This window comes from Dreissena polymorpha, chromosome 7 (genome assembly GCF_020536995.1).
Source record: "Dreissena polymorpha isolate Duluth1 chromosome 7, UMN_Dpol_1.0, whole genome shotgun sequence".
NCBI classification, from domain to species: domain Eukaryota; kingdom Metazoa; phylum Mollusca; class Bivalvia; order Myida; family Dreissenidae; genus Dreissena; species Dreissena polymorpha.
The window spans coordinates 25,333,538-25,348,433 of record NC_068361.1 but is presented as its reverse complement, the minus strand read 5'-3'; positions in this window follow the sequence as shown (position 1 = coordinate 25,348,433).

Genomic DNA, 14,896 nt, shown 5'->3' with positions numbered 1-14,896 from the left:
ATTTCTGAAATACAGAGTGGCCTGTGCGTTAAACGGACTGTACACTCCTTCGGAGAGCAAATGTATTCGTTTAGTGTCAGAACCTTTTGCTGGGCGCTTGAAAGTAAATGGCGTACCCTGTATTAACCTGTACAGTGCGTCTACGTCAGGTTCATGGTCGGCAAGAGACTGAAGGACACCAATGTCATTTACTTTCTTTTCTATGTTTTCTTCAACCAAGTTCACCTTAAAGTGACCTTGATCTGAGGACTTACGTATAAGTGTTAGAGGGAACCCGCGTGGCCAACAGATGTTGCTAGGCGCCCCTAGTATTGGGTACGGGTTAAATAGCTGTGCACTTCCAGTGGATGCCGAACGTAGTCCTGCAGTAACTAAAGACAGTGGAATGCTATAGAATTTATCTAATTTGAGATCCGAGAAGTTTTCAATCCACAACCTGTCGGATGGACTAGCTCCTTCGATCCAAAATTTTAGCATATTATCGTCATCGAAATCCCAAATGACTTGAGCACCGTGGGCGATTGCATATAAATATCCGACGTTTTTTTCGTCCAAAACTTCGCCACGGCAGGCTCTCAACAAACTTTGAATTAATTTTGTTTTGGTCACTGTCACTCAAAAATATTATGTTGCGAAAAGTCGTTGTTGATGCCAACACATATCCATCTGGCTTATTTTTGTCACCCACAATTACAACACACCAATTCTTCATATACATGAAACGGCGAACAGCTTCGGAGGGCGGAGTAAATATTGTGGTAAGGACCGCCCATCTCTTACAATTAAACGTTTTACCGTGATCCGCCTGTAGGTCTGGGTACCGTTTGTTTCTAAACTTAATATCATTTGGATTAAATCTTCGAATGGGTTTTCCACTAAATGTTTTACCGCTGCTAGCGGACGATTCGAGTATGCTATTCACTTCGTCCATGGACTTTATATACTTAATTCGTTCGAGTAGAACTTCTTCTTGCCTTTCCATAGAATAAACAGGCAAACCGACCTGTATGCTGCTTCTTGAATAGAGGGCCCAGACGAATATCAGACATGCGCCAATAACGAGGATTGCAGCTTGACGTTTAGGTCGATCGCGGGTGCCCATTACCCGGATTGAAACTGTGCACATTCTGAAAAAAACACAAAGATACAATAAAACATTTGCAATCCACTGTGCTTCGTAACGCATGCCAGGAAAACAAACTAAATACAGAATTCTTAGCATATTGTGGGTATTTTAGAAACCATAATCGCATTCAGAATCCTACATAAACCATGTGATTGTAAGATTGTCGGCTATGCAAAATTTAGATAAATTACTCACATACTATGATTTACTTAGATGAAGAACCCACGGTATGACATGAGATCACAGAGACGAAGAACAACGAATGAACGCATGAGCGAAATGACAACGCAAGACTACATATTTATGCCGCGATATGAAACACGGATTTAATGCTTGTGTTTAAAGAAAGTCACTTCTTAGCGAAAATCCAGTTAAAGCAGAAAATATCGTCTTTGATTGACCTATGCGGACTTCTAATCTGGGACGGCACATAACGCAAATGCATTAAGCCACGTTTTCCTAAAGAGAAGCTCATTAAAAAAAATAATATTCTTCTACATTAAAAAGCATACATTTAAAAAAAAGAATGTTTTAATTTATAACATGCAGCATAAAAAGATACCTGTAGTTGCAATATATCTGGTTTTTCTTATCAATCAAATGTTCGTACGTTGGAATATTCCTAACTCACCACAACTGTTGTAAACGATTAAAGTGACACTGGTGTAATAAGATGGACTTCAAATATTAGCTTTGGTTTATTAACTGTTGGTTGTCTCGACACACAGAGCCTGAGGGTTGTGAGTCGTGAACAATAATAAGGCCATACAAACATATGTTTGTGTCCACTAACATCTCCAAAATAAGGTTGGTATGTAGTTCAGCCGAAAAATGTTCGTTACTTTTGTTAAACATACACACATTAGTTAACACTTGAATCATGACATTACAGGAAAAATATATTCAAAAACTATAATCAAAACCTTAAAAAAAGATTAAAGGATCGGCATAAACAATAGTACCGGACATGTAAGTGAAAACAAACAACTTGGTTGCGCCTTAAACGAATGAGAGCTTCATTGAATGTATGTTTCAAACAAAAGGGGGCATCGGTTAACACATTTCTGTATCGCGTTCATTTTGGCATTTCAATATCTTGAGACAATATTCATATTGTGTGTGATTGTTTACAGTTCGGACATCTTGGTCAACAAAGGTTATATCCCACTAATTGTAAACACTGACCGACGCGTTTCGGCGTTTGTTCGTAAACATTATTATTTGCATTACATTTATGATATCCTGAAGTCAAGTGCCAGTTATTGTATTCATGAAATGCAATCTTAACCGCGTAATGTTATTTAAGTTTATTGCCTTTTGACGGACAGAAATACACGGATTTCAATATTTTATCTCAAAAAGTAAAATTCCACAAAGCAACAGGTGAACGGTCCTCCTAAATATCTTGTAAAATAGCAACCCTTATCGAGTTTAGTAATTGAGTTTAGTAGCTATTTAATGTTTTTACCAAACACATTGATGTACCTGTATAAAAAGCTGCTGATACTAGTGTTATGATAGTGTCCTTAAAGATGCCCATTGTCTTAAGTATTCCATTGTTTAGATTTCCATATTTAAAAAACAGGTATACAGGATCTGACACTATACTTTAATGTCATACTGTATGTTATGATTTACGATTTTAAGAACTTTGCATGCCTTTGCCGAGGTTATCAAAAATGTAATGTATGCTTAAAAAATAAAAATAAAAATTTGAATTCAACGGACATTTTTGTACTTATTAAGTTACGCGAAGTATGCGTGGTGCATTAGTAAACTGGACCTTCCTGACAACCGAACATTTATTTGGTCCAGAATGTCGGAGTTGGAGTATAAGGTCGGTTAGTTCGTGATAGTGCAAGGCATTATTAATTATATACGGTTTTCGAATAGCGCGAAACAATAAGGGAATGACATTAAATATGTAAAGACATAAATTGTAGGACTAAATAACGGTAATTGGCATTAATAGAAATCACGCATATTTGAAAACGATAGACTACTATTACAATAAGAACATTCATTATGTAGTATTTGACAATGAAAACAGTTCTTAATATCGTTGTTCGTTTCCCATTATGACGAGAAATTACTTTAAAAACGTTTTATGACTTAAATTCGATTCCTATCCTAAACGAGTAAATAACTGACGTATTGTGTAACACATGAGTATTTGAGCGGGGCTCTGGTGAAACTTGAAAGGTTTCATCAAGTCTGAATACAGAGAAACATGCTTTAAATATAAAATATTTCATACCACTTTCAATGTGTTAATGCAAACCATGGTTTAATAAACGAGAAAGCAAAGCTTGAATATTTATTTTTTTTAAATTATAGTTTTTATGGAATAGTTTGTGTTTACTTTTTCCTATTAAAACAAACCAACGCAAGTGAAACTTTAGTTGTGCTCGTTGAACATCCAAGGGCTGCGCTGGCGTATTGACTATTTCATAATAAAGCAATATTGGGAGTAATGTGATATTGCCATATATGCGAAACATCATAGCTGACAAATGACAACTTCAGTATGTGCATAGTATTGAAAATGAGTATTACTTTTTATTAGTCTGCTCTTTTTATGATCATATATCTTATACGACAACAATATATCATGGATAACTTTTTGAAATGTACTACATACATTTATTTGTCCTAATTATATATGACACAAGTTTGTTTTTGCATTGGGTAAATATATTGACTTTGCATATAAGTTACGGGCAAGTTGACTGTAACTGAAGTCAAACTCGCATATTGTTTACAGTATGTGCTTTACGGGTCCGTAAATGCGCTACTAAATCATTGTATAACACCAACCTCTGATATTGATTTTAATACATTTAACGTACGCTTAAATGTTTGACTATATGAGTCGTGTTCTGAGAAAACTGGGCATAATGCGTGTGCGTAAAGTTTTGACCCAGATTAGCCTGTGCAGTTCGCACAAGCTAATCAGGGACGACACTTTCCGCTTTTACGACATTTTTTTCGTTTAAATGAAGTCTCTTCGTAGCAAAAATCCAATTTAGGTGGGAAGTGTCGTCCATGATTAGCGTGCGCGGACACTTGACGCACATTCATTATGCCCAGTTTTCTCAGGACGCATAAAATCGCATGTCGCTATAATAGTCTTACCAATTTTGGCTAACCAGCCTTTTGAGATGATAACGAGTTATAAAATAAAGCGTGTTTTTTTAAGTATTTTAACTTGGCAGATCCTTTTAAATATTGGCCTGTAAAATGTAATTGGATACAACGAACATGGTACTCATTACATATGTAACGAGGGCCTCTATTATCAAAACCTCTGGCTAACTTACGCTAAAATTACTTACTTACGCAAACAATGGCAGCCATAAGTAGTTTTATAATATGACTTTTATATTTGAATGTTAATAAGTACATACGTACATGATTAAAATAGCACGATATAGCATAATATCAAACGACACATATTTTTATTGTTTCATTATGCTTATCATTTGCTAACAAATCAACTGAACGTATTATAAACTAAAATAATCTACACATTTTAGAACAATAATATGTATGAAGGTACAGATTGTGGAGGTAATGCCTGCGAGTTTGCTGCAAATTGTGTGTCTGTTGCTTCTGATATGTGAGGTAACCACTGACAGAAATTAACTGTGAAATATTTGTTTTCTACCTCTGAACAAAGATCTATCGATATTTTGATAGAGCGTTGGCCTATCGAGCCGGATGTTGCGACTGAATATAATCTCTTGTCTTGTCGTTAGATCTCATTACAATCGTTGTATTGTTTCCGGCCTGATTCAATCAGAGACGTTATCTACGTCTCTGATTCAATCTATATTTTAAAGCACGCAAAAGTCCAATGACAATAATTAACAGTATAAATGCTCTCAATGGTTGTCAAATTTGCCTTTGTTTCCCTGCATAGTTCAAATGATATAAAAACCATTCAATAAATAAACGAAAATATATAAAATACAAAAACTAATAATAAAACCATTGTGTTTAATAAACTAAAATGATAAGTTTCGTCTCGTCTATTTTCGCCCAAACATCTGTAGAAAAGAATTTTCTTATGAATATCCTACATACATGTAGTATGTAATACCCTCGTTAATACAGATGTCATGCCTACTGAAACAATAAATAAATAACATACTATAAAAGGACAGTAGTCGATGCGTTATAAATAACAAAGAGGATAAAAGGACTTAAGGCGCTAACAATGAATAAACAAAAATTGTTAGCAGATAGTGTGCATAAATTTCACTTTAGACGTGATCAGGTAAACTTCCAGCCCACGACATTCATGTTTTGACTGACATCTTGTTCAAACTTAGCCCATATTCAGAATAACATTTAAATACTCTAAGAAAATTTAATGATAGCTGGGGCATAAATATGAATTCTATATGTTCAAGTCTGCTGAAGTTCCGTGATAATCTGGCAAAAATGAATTATAATATTGAAAAAGTTTAACTATAGTTACCGCGGTATATAACGAGAACTCTTTCCGCCCCTAGGTGACCATATTTGTAAACATTCCAGAACCATTACAAACTCAGCAAAGATATGAATCAAAAAATAAGTGTGGACAAGTCTTATTCTAATAGGAGCAAATAAAACATCTAGACATCTAGAATTTTCAAAATTTTCAGTTCATCTATTTAAATTAGTCACCTATTTTTACCAGTATGACCCAGTCACGAGCTCATACGTGGTATCATTCGGATATATGTTTAATTGAGATTGGGCCCAATCATGACTCCTGGAGTGTTTATCAGCTTATGGCTATAGTTTGAATACGTGCCCAAGTTTTTTCCAACATAACTGAGTTAAGCAATCGACCTAGATATCAGTCATAAATATTTCTGACCAATGGAGTGTTCACACGCGTTTTCTTTAATGTGAGCATGTGTCCTAGTTTTGAACCAACGTGCGCAACTCACACGATATATCAATAGTTAAAGTATTAGATTAAGTTACTTAAAAAATAGACACTCTTTGTGACCTCTTAACATTTCACAACGCAAATATTGATGATAGGGCGACGAACGACGTACAAATCGTGATTACAAAAACTCACAATGAGCACTTTGTGTGTTTGCGCTTAAAAATGAAACGATTTCCTTTAACGCTTTATAACTTACTGGGTGTAAAAGACATGGTCATATTCTGTAAACAAAATATGAACCTATTCTTTCAATCAAATTATCAGTATGCATTTTAATAACAGCACATGATTGCGAGTACAAACAAAAGCTGTCAGAGGACAGCGCGCTCGACTATTCGAGTGCTTGAAAGTAAAACGTAAGCCATCATTGGAAGATTGTTCATATTCAATAATTTATTAGACGATCTTTCAAAAATAAAAAAAAGGAAAAAAAAAACAATTTGTTTTTTTTTTTTGGGGGGGGGTCAGAGGGGGTATAATGTGGGATGTGGTCATTTATCAGACGATCTTTCAAAAAAATTGGGGTGGTAATTTATTAGATGATGTTTAAAAAAATGGGGGTGTAGGGGGAGTAGGGGTGAGAGGGGGGTATAATGTGGGATGTGGTAATTTATTAGATGATGTTTAAAAAAATGTGGGGTGTAGGGGAGTAGAGGGGGTGAGAGGGGGGTATAATGTGGGGTGTTGTAATCTATTAGACGATGTTTAAAAAAAATGGGGTTGAGGTTGGGGGAAGTGATTCTGGGTAGGGGCGTTGGGTATTGTTTGGGTGGAATCAATTGTGGTATTCAGGTAAGTGTTGTTTTGTCAAAGTAATAATAAAATGTGAACATAAATAAAGAAGTTATGGAAATTTAAGCAAAATGTTCAATTATCTAAGTGTAAAAGGGGCCATAATTATGTCAAAATGCTTGATACAGTGGTCTGCTCTTGTTTATAGGTTGGGGTCATGTTGGTAAACAAGTATGCAAAATATAAATGCAATATGTCAAAGGATATAGGAAATATTTGGGGTAGTACGCAAACTTTAACATTGATTTATCAATAATATGCATTTCTAAGTATAAAAGGGGCAATAATTCTGTCAAAATGCTTGATACAGTTGTCTGCTCTTGTTTATAGGTTGGGGTCATGATGGTTAACAAGTATGCAAAATATGAAAGCAATATGTCAAGGGACATTGAAAATATTCGGGGGTAGTACGCAAACTTTAACATTTGCTGCATATTCTAAGTGGAAAGGGGCCATAATTACATAAAAAATGCTTGATAGAGTTGTCTGCTCTTGTTGATAGGTTGGGGTCATGTTGGTAAACAAGTATGCAAAATATGAAAACAATATGTAAAGGGACAATGAAAATAATTGGGGTAATACGAAAACTTTAACATTTGCACGCTAACGCTTATGGAAACGGAAACGAAAACGAAAACGCCGACGCCGGGGTGAACAGGATAGCTCCACTCAATATATTTCATATGTAATAGTCGAGCTAAAAAACGTCGCGTATTAACATATTTTTTACCTATGTATAATAAAAGGCATAGAGGGGCTTTGGCAAAGTTTAGAAGTGGTACAGCTCCAATAAATATAAAAATTGGAAGATATACAAATACACCCCAGGAATTAAGAAAATGTAACTATTGTAAGAGTATAGGTATAAGTGTTGTGGAAAATGAAAAACATGTACTGCTTGATTGTCTATTGTATAACGGGGTTAGACGAGACCTCATGACTGAACTACTATCTCAGTTTCAAGGCTTTGAAAATTTTGATATTGATGATAATTTAAGAATTATCTTGACAGACAATAATATAGTTAAATTAGCTGCCAAAACCTGCTTTCTGATATTAGAAAAACGCAAAGAACATATATATTGCGAAACTAACTGATTTTACCTTTTCTAACTTATCTAGTGTTTTATTGTAGATATCTGATGCATGTTATGAACATGTATTTTAAAGGAATGAATCTGTTTTTAAATGTTTTATCTTGTAGATATGTAATTGATCTTGCATCACGTCAAATATTTAGTAAATGTCTTTAATGTTGATAGATAAGGTGATACTATCATTGTATTTATATTGCCTATGTGATGTACTGTCTCCTATAATTCTATTATGAATGACCATGTGTGCTTATTTTATAATGTTGCAGATATTATGTTTTGTAATGAAGTTCATGTGGATAAAACAATAATAAATAAATAAATATGTTATAATTCTAACAAAACAAGAGCTTGTCACAGTAGTGCAAAATCACCGCCGAAATGTGTTTGCTTGTATAACAACATTTGTTTTAGAGAGTAGAATAATATTTGTAAAACATGCCACCTGTGTCATCTATTTATATTTCAATGATCAATTAGTTATATAGTGTTGGAGTAATGCTGTAGAGAATAAAATATATGGAAATGAAAGAAAGGGAAGTAATTAAAAAAAGAGACAGTTACTGTTCTTGATCACTGTTTTTTTCCTTAAACTCATATATTCATTTTACAGTGAATACTTCCGTGTTCAAATAAAAATGTCATTGTAAAATTAGATAAAGGGAGATTGAAAAGCTGAAATATTTACTATGAAATTACATATAATATAATTTAAAATGATTAATAAAGAGTTATGCTCCGGACAAAAAATTTACTTTGAAATTAAATAAAGGTAAATAATTCAAAAACTAAAGTAGATAGAGTTGTGGTTCTTAGTCACTGCACTTCTCCTACTTGCCATCTGTTTATATTTCAAGTTTCAAGTAAACCCTTTCAGTAGATTTAGAGTTTTGCTCCGGACAAAAATGTACTTTGAAATTATATAAAGGGATATAATTCAAAAACTAAGGTAGATAGAGTTATGGTTCGTGGTCACTGCGCTTCATCTTGTTGCCATCTGTTTATATTCTAAGTTTAAAGTATATCCATTGAATAGATTTGGAGTTATGCTTTGGACAAAGTTTCGGACGGAAAGACAGACGCACAGACGCACAGACGGACGGACGGACACTATTACTGTATCCCCTCCGAAAAAAATTCGGCGGGGATAACAAGTGCTTTAAGCAGCGTGTTCACATATTATTTAAAAAAAAAACTACTTTAATATGATTACTAACAAATCTATACCGTTTTGAACAGTCTTAACTAATAACAATAGCATGAACAAAAGTTGACTAAATGAAAACATTGCCCGGGATTCGAAAAAGTTACCTCAGGAAATAAAAGCTTTTGCGCATATATTACACATATATCTTTGTCAGCAAAGTATAAGTGATACATGTGTACAACACGTATTTGACAAATAATCGAGGGTAAGTATTTCAAACGCTTTATTATGTCACCGATTTTGAATGATGATTATCCATGAATAAGTCTGTAGTGTCATTTTACTTTTATTAGCCTAATGAACTTTTTTATTGTTTAATAATTAAATGACAATTGTTATGACAATCAGAATGTTAACAAACTATGAACAAATCCCGTAAATAATTTTTCATATTAAGTTTTAAGAAGATAATCAACATCGGAGAGACGCCACCAATCTGAACGCCATGTTCCTTTATAAATATGCATGCGTAAATCACACTTAGCAAATAACGTAAGCTAGTTACGAAAACATTTTCGAGCTATTGAGCGACATTATATCGAATCTGTGCAAACAGTATAGCTTAGTTCAAACACAATCGGGTATGGTCGATTGAAAAACACAATTTATAACCCATGGAGTCCCTTGCGCTAAATCGAACTTCAGTGGTTATGTGTATAACTTTTATATTTCAATAGACGTCGGTGTATGCTGCGGTGTAAATGATGAATGCTCAAAAGGGAATAAATGGTATTGTGATGTGTATTGTACTGTTACGTATTTGCCACTTGCTTTCAACAATAGGTCAACGCGCGGAAAAAAGATTTCAGGGCGTGATAATATTTCTATAGTTAAAGAATTGCTTCCTTGAATATTTACTCAGCTTTTGATTTTGGATGGTGTTCACGCGTTTGCTTAATTATCGACGATGAAGTTTACCAGCGCTTAATGGTAAACTGTTTGACAGTCAAGTTGGGTCCAAATTATATTACGCAGCCGAAACATGGGGCTTTCATGAAGGAAAAGATATCGAACGCATACACTGTAAATTTATTCGTACGATACTTAAAGTCAGAAAATCCACAAACCTAGACGGACTTTACGGGGAACTAGACAGATATCAAATGTGTGTAAAAAGCAAATTGACATTTGTTAAATACTGGGTAAAGATCATTGATCCGAACATTAACATACTGACAAAATCTTTTTATAATCGGATTAAGAGCGATGCTGAACGTAATAATACATATGCCGGCAAGAACTGGGCTTATCAGATTAAAGAACTACTCGAACACATTGGCTGAGCTACCATATGGACGCAACAACATACGAATACCCCAAACTAATACGACCTAAAAAACATTACAAATCGAATTTTGGATATATATAAACAGACTTGGTTCTCAAATATAAACAACTCAAATAGACTGTCAGCATATCGATATTTCAAATATGAATTTGAAACGGAAAAATATTTAAAATGTATTAACAACAATATAGAATATCGCTTACACAATTCAGAATGTCTGCACATAATCTAGCCAAATAAAATGGTCGTCATGAAATCATACCAAAAGAAAATAGGAAATGTAATTACTGCAATATGAATGCTATAGAAAGCGAATTTAACTTTTTATTAGTATGCCCCCTATATAAAGAAATTAGACAACAATACCAAAAACCATACTTTCGTCATTGGCCAACATTGAACAAATTCGAAATTATAATGTCATCAAAATCAACAAAGGAACTAAATAACCTATCAAAATATGTTTATTGTGCCCTCAAACTTAGGTCAACTGTAACGTAGTATAAAATATATGCTGTTAACGCCTCCATTTGTGTATGTCTATTAAAACAGATACAATAATAAGTGAATCGTATTAACTATGATTATTATTTACGTTTGCCTACTGTTTAAAATATTAAGGAGATCGAATGACTGTATTGGATAGAGTAAAAGTGATCAACTTGTGCGATTATTTTATATTATGTTGACTATTTGTAATGAAGACGATCACTTCTTTGTATGATTTTTGAAAATGTGATTGCATTGTTATCATTATCAATTAGAATATTCTAAAGATATTTGTTTTGTTTTTATTATCAATTAGAATATTCAATTTACATAAAAGAGACAGTAAACAAATGTGTAATGCTAAATGATTAAATAAATCGACTCATTTTTTTTGTAATTTTAACATAAGCATTACGTAATAATGTTACTTAATCACTAAGTCTGTGTAATTTTTTTTTAAATTTTAATTGTATCCAGCATTGAAAATATAATCGATCATTCAAACAATGAGAACTTTTTTTTTAATGAAATTCACCACCGAAATTATATATTTATTATGTAAATGACTTATTGATTCTATTCTTTGAATGATTTTGACATGCCTTGTTTTTGTTTTACCCACTATTTGTATACATCATTTTGTGTTGTACTTCTCAAATACATGCACCATGTCTTTGCTATCTCAAACACATACTGTGTATAGGCTATACATTGCATTATGCTATTTAATGCCGAATAAACGTTATGATATGTTATGTATATGCTTAAATACTTTGCAAATTTCGATTGATAATACAGTTTATCAACAGACAAACATAAATGTCGAACAATGGTTCTTAGTCAGGGGGGAGGCTTGCTTACTTGAATAAAAGACAGTCTCTTTTAAATATATATCAAACAATATTTTTGCAAAATGTGAACAAATAAAAGCGTTGGTGTCAAAATTATACAGAAAACATATAAATAAAATATAGATCTACCCGACAAGAGTATTTTTGACATTTAAAATAAAAATGTGTTGTTATTTTTTGATATTATGTATTTATTAATGATAAAATAAAGAGGCAATAAGATGAGTAGTAGTAGTAGTAGTAGTAGTAGTAGTAGTAGTAGTAGTAGTAGTAGTAGTAGTAGTAGTAGTAGTAGTAGTAGTAGTAGTAGTAGTAGTAGTAGAAGTAGTAGTAGTAGTAGTAGTAGAGCAGTAGTAGAAGTAGTAGTAGTAGTAGTAGTAGTAGTAGTAGTAGTAGTAGTAGTAGTAGTAGTAGTAGTAGTAGTAGTAGTAGTAGTAGTAGTAGTAGTAGTAGTAGTAGTAGTAATAGTGGTTGTTGTTGTTGTTGTATGCGTAGCAGTTAAGTATAACTGCTTAAAGTATTAGGTATAACGAATTTAAGTATTATAAGTAGTATGTAAAAATTCAATGATAGGTTCTTCTGTAATTGTATTTCTGAAATTCCAAAACGGTGTCAAGTGAAGAATCAAGACACGTTTTGGGACACAAGGTCATGACACAGGCTGGTTCAGATACAGCGAATAGCTGATCAGTTATCCACTCAACATAAAAAACAGTCCCTGGTAACCAGAGAAGCTGATGCGTTCCTTTGTTTTATTTCCACACTCAACGAATCGACCATTTTGGAAATCTTTAGTCCTGCTCAAACAAAGCATTTTGCTCAAACAAAGCATTTGCTCAACCGGTATGAACTCGTAAACGTAGTTGGGATATCTATAATGAGTTTCTTCTTACAGCGATCGAATCGAGTTTCAAGTAGACATGTGAATGCCAATCTGAGCGCTCATTAACGCCATACTTTAAAACGAAATCCAGAAATAGATTTCATGAAGCACGAAAAGAATATTATAACCGCCCGCCTTACGTCAGGTTAATTTGCCAATTGTAACTGTGAATGCATACAAAGAGCAACCAGAAAGATCAGATTATAAATTAAATGTGAAAAATAAGATAATTCTTTAACCCATTTATGTCTAGCGTCTGGAAAAAAAGGCCTTGGCACATGATGCGGCGTCTCATCAGTTTTTATGCGCTGTTTGCTTAAAGGAATGTCTGTAAGTATATTCTAAATATAGAAATAAGTATACTAGAAATCCCTGATTTGAGAAATAAATTGATCCAAATTAAAAGCATGGGAGAGTCCTCTAGGCTTAAATGGGTCATGTTAATAAGGACAAGGAAGTCGTACACATACTTATAAATGCTAAATAAACCGGCATATATTATCACTATTCTAAAAAAACTATGATGGAAAATGGAAAAAAAGGTCGAACAACTCATTAATTAGTTTACCCTTACAGGGACTTATTCACATTAGTATTCCCATTCACATGTCAACATATGCATTAACTTCCTTAAACGTCATTGATACAATATTTGCACTTGTCAAATATGAAGATAAAATCGTGGAATTAGTCTACAAATGTATTTGTTTGTGCCCAATGGGTTTGTGGTAATTTAATATGCATTGTGACATTATGATAAACATTTAGAACATTAAAATTATTGTCCGCTTATTATTAGACAGATAAATGGCCGTCAACATTTGACTAAAGTTTTCTCCTAAAAAATGTAATGCCTAAACTTAAAATAATGGGTTTGTGGTCATTTAATATGCATGCCAAAGTCTGTGCATGTGTTTATAAATCCAGCACCTTTCGATAGTATATTTTTACCATTTGCCTAAGTGGCCGTTACAGTTTTGAGGAACTCGGCCCTGGGGATTTTTCAGAGATGTTTGGTTCAAAAATTATTTGAGTGACAATATCAAAATAAAATAATTTTGTATTATTTACCTACAGCGATTTTGAATAACAATGAACCATGAATCCACAATAACTACACGTCATTATATCAGAGAAAAATTACGCTTTTCAAAATGTGTTTTTTTTACTTTCTTTTTTTGAAATATTATATAAACGTTGTAGTAAATAGATCACAATTGGTGGACTGAGTCTTATATTTTAGAAAGCCGACGATGTTAAACGTAGCATTCAGATCTAATTTCTTTAAAAAGGAACTCATGCCTTATTTGATCGAGAAGCAACCTCGATTAAATTAATCAATCAGCCACCTCCACATTCATCATCTGAACAAGTAAAAGAGCTTAATATTATTGTTGGCTCTCTACTCTTGGGGTTTATTCAAAAACATTACATTCTTGGTCGAAAGATCTTGGTCAAAAGTTTCTGTTCAGACATCTCGTTTTCAGTCAATATTTAGTTTGTCATGTTTTATGATGTTAATCTGGTTGTAAAACCCCATGATCGAAGTGTCATTAGATATCGAAAACAGGACCGAAATTTGGTAAAATAGCGCTGTAAAATAGACTGTCCGAAAACTTAGAGACATTAATTATGGACGAAAACTCGTGTGTCCGAAAATTAAGAGTCACGAAAAATAATTATTTTTGCTAAAAAACGGGGTGTCCGAAAACTTAGAGTGTCCGAAAACATAGAGTAATTACGGTAATACAAACAGCAGTTTTGGGTGTGGGCTTGTTTTGTGATGGGAAGCCGGTGTACCCGGAGGAAACCCCAACCTGTCCGGTATGGTGACCACCAACAAACTCACATGCCTCTGTGAACGGGGATTGAACCCAGTTCGCCTATGTGAAAAGCGCTTGTACCAACCATCGCGCTAACAGGACAGCCAGACATTATACAAAAATATGGCTTCTGTTTCCTCACAATGCATCATTTCATAATTACAAAGCATACATTAATGTGCATGCAAAAAAATAAGCAACAATTCAATGGTTTCAAGTACTGACCTCGATAATATATTCTCCGCCATTCTATGTTTTTCAACTGAAGTGTCTTGGTTTTGCAAAGCGATTTTGATCAGTCAACATTCGCATGTTCAACCTACAGTTTGTATTTACAAATTTCCATTTCTTCGCATAAGTGACATCTCAAATTACGTTTGAATATAGACACCAGA